Below are 10,981 nucleotides of genomic sequence, written 5' to 3'. Positions count from 1 at the left end.
ACACAAGGCAGCCATTCCCCCCTGTTGCAATGAGGAGACTGGGTAGGAGGGTATCTGATCCTGCCCTGGTTTCTTCTCTCTGTAGCCTCCCCTTTCCAAGAATCAGAGATGTACCCAGAAAACACAAGTATGCTTAGTTGGAAAATGCAGGTACAACTCTGCTCCCTCTCCCCCTCATTTTCACACCCATCCCCCTACCTACCCACCCCAAAAATCTAAAAGAGGATCAAAAATGGCCATGCATTTGTTCTCTTTTCCTTACCAGAAGTCCTTCTTTTCCCATTTTCATCTCCTGTGTTTCAAATGGAAAGATTTCAACTATTAAAATGCAGTAAGGACATTGGCCAAAAATCTATAGGTACCTTTATGGAGACTCCTAGGCTTGTAAATGAGAAGGTGAGGTGAAAACCCAGAACGTTCAGGACGCCTGCATGGCTCAGTCGATTAAGTGTCTGTCTATGGCTCAGGTCATGATCCCGGGGTCCTGGGACGGTGCCTGGTGTTGGTCTCCCTGTTCGTAGGGAGTCTGCTTCTCCCTCTCCCTCTGCCCCTCCCCCCGCCACTTGTGCTCTCTCTCACTCTCTGTCTCTCTCAAATAAATAAACAAAATTTTAAAAAAAGAAAGAAAACGCAGAACATTCAGTATGGGGAATGAAAAGGCACCAAAAGGGGTTCAAAGCACAGATGTAAGTACTGGATGCTAAGACCATGAAGCCTCATGGATCCAAGGATGGTCTTATCTCCCTTTCAGAGCTGAGAAAACTGGAGCCCCGCCCCCAAAGGAAAACCCTGCCTCAGACCCAGTGTGTGGGTCTGTGTTTACACGCATGCAGGGCTGACCCACAGAGAAAGGGATAGCTGGCCCTAATCAAGTTCCCAAAGCAACATTGGCCAGAGTTTTCTCTGGAGAACATTAGTCCTCCTCACAAAAAGTGTCCTGTGTCCCAATGAATGATGGAGACACTGTGCCCATATCACACATTTGAAGCTTTTATCAAATTATTTGTTCTTTCATTTGAGAAGCAATGGGTACAATGGTTGGGGGCAGGAGATCACCAAGAAGTGTATCTGTGTGACCTTGGATGAGTTCTTCAACCTCTCTGAGCCTCAACTTCGTCATCTGTAAAATAGGAATCATAATAGTAATGATGAGGAAGTGCAAGTGAACTTTGCAGAATAGTTTCTGGCACACTAAAGAATCTCTGCTCTATTTTATATTTTGCATGTAACTCTTATTTATACTTCTTAGAATTATTGAACATATCTTGGGAAATACTGGCCTCATTAGTGGACTCACTAATTGGAACAGGGAGAACAGATCCACCCTTTTTTTCCCTCAGATTTTTAACTTAGAAAGTTGCCCTTTTCTAGAGATGTGCTGTGACCTTCCACATTACTGAATTGACATAGTCTATGTGGGTAAGCCACTCTAACTAGCAATAATTATGAATTATTAGTATTTGGCTGACAGTGAAAAGGTATGTAATTTGTCATATAAACTGGGCACTTTTGAGAGCAAAAAAAGGTACTACTAATGATTATGTCAGAACAGCAGTTGTAAACAGGGCCTATGCCAGGCAAAAGGAGAGGCAAAATCACTTTACCAATGAATAATCTGAAATCATAGTGATGACTATTTTTGGAAATCAGGTGACCTGAATCTCCAGGAATCTGCCAGTTGCTCAGTGAAATTTAATGGCTGTGTAATAGAGTAGAAAACCAACTGCCTGAAGTTACGAGTTTCTGAGTCTCGTTAGAGCAAGAATTCTTTCCTTTTCTTCTTTGGGTCGCTAGTGTTCAGTGTCTCATAGATATTCAATATTTTAAAAAATTCATTTAGTATTTAGTTCAATAGATAGTTTTTATTTTTTTTTATTTTTTTTTAAAGATTTTATTTATTTATTTGAGACAGAGAGAATGAGAGACAGAGAGCATGAGAGGGAGGAGGGTCAGAGGGAGAAGCAGACTCCCTGCAGAGCAGGGAGCCCGATGTGGGACTCGATCCCGGGACTCCAGGATCATGACCTGAGCCGAAGGCAGTCGCTTAACCAACTGAGCCACCCAGGCGCCCAATAGATAGTTTTTAAGCACCTACTATATGCCAGGCACATTTCTAGGACCTGTAGAGGTAACAGTAAACAAGCCAGTCCTGTTTGCCGCTCTCACAGAGTACATATTCCAGACCAGAGAGAGACAATAAGGAAGTAAGTACATAAATAAGAATGAATGTGCTAAGCTCTATGGAGAAAAAAATGGGATAGCATGATAAACTATAGTTTATCTGGATTAGACCCAGTGGCCTGGCACTGCCTCTCTAAGGAGGCTGAGTCTTCAATGCTGAGCAAATGAGAGCAATGGGAGCAAATCGGCAATAAGAAGTTCCCCTGGAAGGCAAGGGAACAGAGAATGAAAAGGTCCCATGCAGGGAAAGAGTTTGGCAGGTATGATGAACAGAAGGAGGGCCAAAGGGATTGGGGCCCCCGAAGGGGGGAGAAAATAGGTAGCAGAGCAGAAGGGAGCAGACAGGAACTAAATAAATGGGCCTTGGAGATGTGATCATAGAATTTGGATTTTTTTTTTATATTTTATTTACTTATTTGAGAGAGAGATATCGAGAGCAAGAGAGAGAGCATGAGTGGGGAGAGGGGCAGAGGGGGAGGGAGAGAATCTCAAGCAGACTCCATGCTGAGCTCAGAGCCCATTGCGGCACTCGATCTCATGACCCCGAGATCATGACCTGAGCTGAACTTGCACGCTTAACCGACTCAGCCTCCAGGCACCCTGGATTTTATTCCAAGGGTAACATGCCGTCAGACATAGGAGGGCTTACAGCTGGGTAATAACATGATTACTTGACTGAATGAATGAATGAATGAATGAATGGTTCCAAGTTTAAGTCTGCACCTGTCACTTCACTAACTGTAAAACTCTGATGTAACTTTTCATCTTCAATGAGATTTTCAAATCTAAATGATATCTGAAGTCCTAGAAAAGACTAAACTGTTAGACTGCAATGAAAGTTTTTCCCTTAAGAAAAACATTCCTTTGGGGCGCCTGGGTGGCTCAGTTGGTTAAGCGACTGCCTTCGGCTCAGGTCATGATCCTGGAGTCCCGGGATCGAGTCCCGCGTCGGGCTCCCTGCTCAGCAGGGAGTCTGCTTCTCCCTCTGACCCTCCTCCCTCTCATGCTCTCTGTCTCTCATTCTCTCTCTCACAAATAAATAAAATCTTTAAAAAAAAAAAAGAAAAAGAAAAACATTCCTTTGGAAGATGTGAAACCCCATCTAGGGAGCATACATTACCTAATGTCCTTCTTTTTCTTATTCTTCCTGTTTGTCTTCCTATTACTCTATCCTTTCTCTATTTAACCCCTAAGTTCAAGAGAGAGAAAAAAAATAGCAAACATTTCAAAATGGATGGGCTAATAAACCATGTGTATTCAGCATTCAGTTGCCCTAAGAGGTGTGAGCTTAAGAATTCTTTCTTTTGTGGTTAACCCTTTGCTTATTAGGGGGAAGCCACCCCTCCCACAGAAACTACATTTCATCTGACACAAAAAAGGGTTGGTGCCAGGCCTGGAGAGAAGGCTAACTGAGAGAGAATAGCCATCGAAGGGTAGCATCAAAGGATACACAACAACAGCTCTGTGTTCTTTCTGTAAGCACTGGACTACAAGTTGGGAAATTTGGGTTTTGGTCCAGGTTATACTAATACACTGTCTGACCTTGGGCAAACACTGACTGAGTTATTTCCCTTAGTCTCATCCTTACTAGAGGATGATAACATCTGCCTCCTTCACGTTGCAAAATAAGGCTACTTAGAAAATCACGTGCCCTATGCTTTCAGACATTTACAAACACACTGCAGACACCCCCCTTTTCAGGTTCCGTGGATTTCTGGAGCTCTGGGCTCACGGGGGAATATCGTAGGGCATACTCCTAATTGTTTATTCACGGTTGCTGCCTCTCTTCAGACTTCATCCAGCAGAAGCGTTTGAAGGAGCAAGTGCACCGTGAGGAGAAAGCACAGGTCTCTCACGGACCTCAGCAGCGGAGCGGGATGACAGAGAAACAAGAACATGGGCAGGATGCCTTCGTAGACGTCATGTCAGAAAATAGGGATCTGAGTCAAGGGCATTCACTTTGAGAATTTAATTAAGATGATGGGTATGCAGTAGCTTCAAATACATGAGGTTCAGTATGAAAATAAGGGCAGATGCGTACTCTGTTCTGAAGTTGTCTCTTCTCTCGAGAGTCCCTCAGCTGGCCTTATGCAACATCAACAAAATGGGAGGGTTTTTTTTTTTTTTTTTTTTTGGAGACAGAGGAATGGAGGAAAGGTTCATAAAACTCAGTGGATTGAACTTGTTATCTGGGAAGAATTTGTTTTCTTGGAAGGCAATCTTTACCTGTATTTCCTCTTAGAATTATGGCTGATTGCCCTGTCAAGGGCATTGCAGTAAGCTGTGTACTCTGTTTGGTAAGGGTACTCCAATCGGGTTGCAGAAATTGGTCTTGTTTTTGCTCATTAATGCTGACTGCTAATGTGATTTACTGCTGCTGTGTAGACTTAGCTCTCACCCTTTAGCCAACAGGAAATGGCACAGCTATGTGAGTGTTGAATAATAAGTGATTGCCCAATTGATCATACTTTTCTCGTTTACAGCAAATTTGACAGAAAAATTGCACTCTTCAGAGACCAGGACCACATAATTTTGGTTCTGTATATGATAGGGCACCCATCACCCTTCCCAACTGTTCCTTCCAAACTTCAGTGTCCTTGACTCCTGATAGCATTTCTTTATTTTATAGTTCAGTATTTCCTAGGGGAAACAAAAAGATCAACACATAAAGGATTAATACAGGATTATAAGACTCATTGATTACTTAATATACTAAATACCTATATATACTTTATATCAGTTTGTCAGTGCAATACGAAAAAACATTTAAGGAACTTCCCTAAAAAAATATTTTAAAAATGAGTGCATTATAACTTGTTATCTTTGGAAAGCATATAGTACATTCAAAAGATACACCTTTATCAGGATTCTAGGAGTAGTCAAAGAAAAGCAAAGATTATTACTGAGCGCAGATCAGGCCATCTTTCAGATACTGCCAGAGCTGCATTGCTAATCTGATGAGATTTACAGAGCCAAGTTACTTATGGCTCTGTGCATGGTCAAGTGGCTTTCAATATTTTAATCCAAGACTTAAAAGATGGAATCAGAAGTGTCCTGTCAAGTTTCTGGAAAAATCCTTCTGGGAAAAAAAAAAAAGGGAAATGTGAAAATTTAGTTGAGGTTGCTGTTTGTTTAAAGAAAAGGTGGTAATTGTCAGATCAAACTTAAAAACAAAAACACCCAGTAACCACTATGTTATTATTCCTGAACTCAATATGAGGAAACAAAATAATTGGCCAGGTTGAACTGAAAGGATTCATTAGCTTAGGCAAAGACAAAGACAGTAGGTTTCAAAGCATTTAACCTTAAATTGCAGATATTGCTCTATAGCAGTAGCTTTTGACATATGATTGGGCAGAGGGGCTACTACTTTCATAAAAAAAAAAAAAAAAAAAAAACAACCAACCCACCAACCAAGAAAAAAGTCCACAGATGTTCTGGGAGACTACATCTAGAATTAGAGGTCAAATTGTAATCATTTTGATAATAAGCCTCTAAAGAGATGTCTAGGTCAGTCTGTACTATTTATTTAAAAGTCTATTTATTTATTTAAAAGTTGAGTACCTTAGATGAGTTATTTTAGATCTTGAATGGCGCATGATGCGTGAACAAGGCTTATAATGGATCACTAGTGATTCCAAACCTAGGATTTCAGAATCGCTGGTCTAAACCAGATTTTAGAGGGGGAACATGTCTTTTTTGACACTACCATTTTGACTGCAGCAGAGAGGATGCAGTACTTTAGATCATATTCTCTTCTGGAGGGGTAGCACTTAGAGGTTTTGGCTCACCTGTTAAAGACTATAGAATATACGACAATATCAATTCTTTCTTCCTTTTTGCTGCAGAAATGGGAGCAAAATTATTTTCTTTGCTTTCAGTGAATTATTCAAAATAGTTTATGTTCTTACCCTAAAAGATCCTTCCAGTTAAATTTTCTTTATATCTGGCTATAAATTAAAACTCCAAATCTTATTCTTTCCTTTGAAGGATACCTGTTTAAAGGAAGAGGGCATTATGGAAAATATACCCCAAATGCTCAAAATAATACTCAAGAATATCTAAGGTAATGCAGGTCCAGATAAGATCTAGCAACCACTGATTTTTGAAAGCATTTATGTGGGAAAGAAAATTACTGTTTTATCCCTGGCCAGCAAGACTCTTCTCTTCTATAAACATCTTCTAGTCTTGTGGGTCCTCTGGACCCTCCTTCTCCACTCCAGCCTCCAAGGAGCCCTCTCTGAAAGGCACTGCTTTTCATAATGCCAGCCCTTACTGAGTGTTGTTGAATGTGATTATGAACTAACTGTTAGCGCCTTAAAACAGGCCACCTAAATAGAGGTCAAATGACTCACCACAATCTGATCCTGGCCCTTATCCAAGACGTTTCTGTCGGTCATATCACTGTCACCAGACCACGACAGACTGGCCATAGGTTAAATGCATGTGTAAGCATTATGATGCAATGTCTGGTAACTAACAAGATGTGTAAGTCATATGGAAAAAAGAAAACAAAAAAACCTGTCTTGTGCTTTAAAAGCAGAGAGGAGGTCCTAATACATCAATTATACAATTCATCTTAATTTTAACTCCAAACAGAAAGCTACCATCAGCACATCGTATGTAGCCATTGATCTTAATAAATATTTACTGAGGGTTTCTGCCAGTACACATTGTTTGGACTTACAGCCTCAACGGTGCCTCAGAAAATGCCTCCTGGTGCTCTCACATTGTCCCAGCAAGGCCATGGAGTCAGTCAAGTGACTGCTCTTCGGAGTCCCCCGTGTCATCCGGTCCACATAGAGAAGTCTAGCTTCATGTTAGACAGGCTCACTAAAGGCTCCTAACATGTTGGCACCAGGGCATTTATGGAGTTCATATACAATTAAAACAGACATTGGAAACCAAATTTTATAGTACATCAGAAATCTTGGTGTGGTGTGAAAGAAAAAAAATAAGGCGAACGTGAATGTGTTTATTTTTATTAAAAAGCAGGAATTAGAAAGAAAGACTAATATTAGCATGCTAAAGAGAGGCTTATTTATTATAATGTACAGTGGAAGTCATTCAACTTTGATTCATTTTCCCAAAAAGCTAACTAGATGTTGCCCAATTAATACATCTTAGAAGTTTTCCCCAAATGGTGATTTCCACATATATAAATTCATAGTTTTATTTCTCCCCAGAGTTCTCAGTTTGGATTTTCAACAGCCTTGTTGAGTGCTACCGGTCCTATGCTTCTCAGTCAGAGGGGCTGGAAAGTCAGGTCAAAAGAGTTGGAGAAAAGAGAATCAGGAGCCTCTGCCGCTCCCTGGACCTCACTTACTAGGGCATTCCGTGGACTGTAAGACTTTCGAAGGCCTCTCAAACTGACTGATGCTGGTAGAACTTACCACAGGGCCCCTAAACAGTCTCAGGTGAATGAGGAGAAGACTCTAGGAGCAGCAATTCTAATTGTGCAAATGTCTTTCGGTACTAGCCCCAAATGTCAGGGTGCAAGTGTAACAGGAGAAGTCCTTTACAAAGGAGGGGCAAATTGGATAATTCCAGGCCCCTGATATCCACTGTCCCCCCGCCCCAACACAAGTCCCCAAGGGCTTTCACTACTATGAGGAGAATCAGTTTGTATTAAAATATAAACAGCACGTTAGACTGCAAACCCTATCTCCAAAGGAAAGCTGGGCTGCAAGCATGATCTCTAGGTTTTCTAAAATTCCACAGGAGTAAAAACAATGAAGTTACAGTTTGGAGAGCAACACTTTGCTTTTGTAAATATAAACGATCCTTACGTCATTTTGAAAAGCCCAGTAAAATTACCGTTTAAATTAAATGCAAATGAACAGTTGTGTTCACCTTGCAGAACAGAGACAGGTTCAATTCAATGATGCATTGCACTCCCCTGTCTGATCTTAAAACCTCTACAGAAAAGCTGTGGTAAGAAACTGAAATGTAGGTCCTTGCAACGAAACCCTTTCTCAGTCATGAGCCAGCCCTAGAGGCTTATGGGCTCAGGCAAACACCATTAGTTACTCATTCTTTCCTCTCCCATCTAAATCTGGTTCAAATATCTCTCAAAGAAAGACTTAAACGGACTGTGGGAAACTCAAAAGGCAATGTTTCTACTGAAGAGTGTATGCACTGGTGGTCTACTCACTTTTACTTTGAAAATCATGGGTAATTTTACGTATGAGAGGCAACCATACATAATAGCTTCCCACACTGTTGGGAGTATGGTTATTTTGATTACACTAACTAGCTGTGTGACTTTGAGCAAATATTTAACATCTCTGAGTGTCAAGTTCTCTACCTGTAAAATTTGAAAGCTTACGACCCACATGACCTATTAGATTTTGTACAGCTCTAATATGCCATGATTTAGGACTTGGATTGTTTTTTATTTTTATTTATTTATTTATTTATTTATTTAAAGATTTTATTTATTTATTTGAGAGAGAGAAAGAGAGTGCACCAGCGGGGTATGGGGTAGAGGGAGAAGCAGAATCTCCGCTGAGCAGGGAGCCCGATGCAGGACTCAATCCCAGGACCCTGGAATCATGACCTGAGCCAAAGGCAGACGCTTAACTGACTGAGCCACCCAGGCGCCCCTGGATTGTGTTTTAGATCAATAGGAAGAACTACAGCCTCCATGCCTACTTTCTATCAGCCTACAGCAGCTGGCTCACAAATGTATGGCTTTGGGCACTTTATACCACTTTTCCGGGACTTGGATCCTCCACAGGCACTTTTATATTTTGACTCAGGAATCCAACTACATATGTTGAGGTCATTGGCCTATAAGGCATTTAATTTCTGTCTTGTCTAAATAGTATCTTTTATAAGGCATTAAGAAAAACCCATTCACATCCACTTCAGAAGAACAGATTGCCACATGGTCAAATGAACTGGTCTCTTCAGATGCACACATGCAAACATAACTATAGATTACAGCGTATCATACATGCCCATGATGACATGTATCATACAGATTTGGGTGTTGGGGGACTTTTTTTCTTTATTTTATTGAAGTATAATTACATACAGTAATAAGTATAGACTTTGAGTGTACGGATGAGTGAATCTTGACAAATGTATATGCTCATGTTATCAATGTCCCAAGAAAGATATAAAACACTGCCTTTGAAATTTCCCTTAGCTTTTTTCCCAATTTCTCTTCTGAAAGGAACAACTATGGTTTTGATTTTATCCCCATAGATTAGTTTTGCCTATTCCTGGACCGTGTGTTGTTTATGATTGTTTAGATTGATCTATGTGATTGCATTTATTTGCAATTTGTTCCTTTTCCTTACTGCATAGTATTCCATGGTGTGAATACACCGCAACTTATCTATGCTTCTGTTAATAGACAAATTGACTTGATTTCAATTTTTCGCTCTAATGAATAATGTTACAGTGAACATTCCTGTACATGGCTTCTTGGGGACTTACATTTTCTTTGGCAGGGGAGGGGTGTGTGTATATTAATACCTAGGAGGGAATTGCTGGGTCAAAGGTTAAGGAGATATTTAACTTAATGAGAAATTGCCAAACAGCTTTCCAATGCTGATGTACTCTTTTACTATCCCATCGGCAATGTAATTCCATTGCCCTACATTTTTTCTGACATTTGGTATTTTTACTTTTAGCCATCCTAATGGATATATAATGATATCTCTTTGTGGTTTTAATTTGCATTTCCCTTATGTATTTCCCATATTTTCATATGTCTATTGGGAATTTATATATTCTCTTTTATGAAGTATCTGTGCAAAACTTTTGCCCATTTTTATTGAGTATTATCTTTTCACTGTTGATTTGTAGTTTTAAAAACTATTCTCCTATGTAAGTTATTTGTCAGGTGTATGTACTGGGGAAATTATATCCTAGCCTGTGGTTTACTTTTTCATTTCTGTAACAGTATCTTTTGAATTTGCTAAGTTTTATCAATTTTTTTCCCTTTTTGCCTTCTGTTTATAAATATTTTCCTACCCCAACTTCACAAAGATACTCTCCAGCTGTTTTCTTTATAGGCTTAGTTTTTAGCTTCTGCCTTAGGTCTGTAATCCTTTTACAGTTAATTTTTGTGTATAGTGTAAAAAAAATATATACGAATATCCAGTTTATCTAGCACGTTTCATTGGGGAAAATTATTTTACTATTAACTTTCATTGACATCTTTGTAAAAAACATTTTGATCATAAATATACAATCTATTTCTGTACTCTCTGTATCGTTCCATGAATCTATTATATGTCCTTACACAAAAACCACATTTTCTCAATTATAACCTTACATGAACTCTTGATCATATAGTGAAAATTCTCCAATTTTATTCTTCTTTTGGAACCTTGTTTTAGTAATTGAAGGCCCTTTACACTTTCTTTTTTATTTTTTTTATTATGTTATGTTAATCACCATACATTACATCATTAGTTTTTGATGTAGTGTTCCATGATTCATTGTTTGCGTATAACACCCAGTGCTCCATTCAGTACGTGCCCTCTTTAATACCCATCACCAGGCTAACCCATCCCCCCACCTCTCTCCCCTCTAGAACCCTCAGTTTGTATTCCAGAGTCCATAGTCTCCCATGGTTCGTCTCCCGCTCCGATTTCCCGCCCTTCATTTTTCCCTTCCTGCTATCTTCTTCTTCTTCTTTTTTTTTTTAACATATAACATATTATTTGTTTCAGAGGTACAGGTCTGTGATTCAACAGTCTTACAGAATTCACAGCGCTCACAATAGCACACACCCTCCCCAATGTCTATCGCCCAGCCACCCCATCCCTCCCACCCCCCACCA

This window comes from Leptonychotes weddellii, chromosome 3 (genome assembly GCF_054177405.1).
Source record: "Leptonychotes weddellii isolate Sample4059 chromosome 3, ASM5417740v2, whole genome shotgun sequence".
Taxonomy (NCBI): Eukaryota; Metazoa; Chordata; class Mammalia; order Carnivora; family Phocidae; genus Leptonychotes; species Leptonychotes weddellii.
This window is presented reverse-complemented; position numbering follows the sequence as displayed.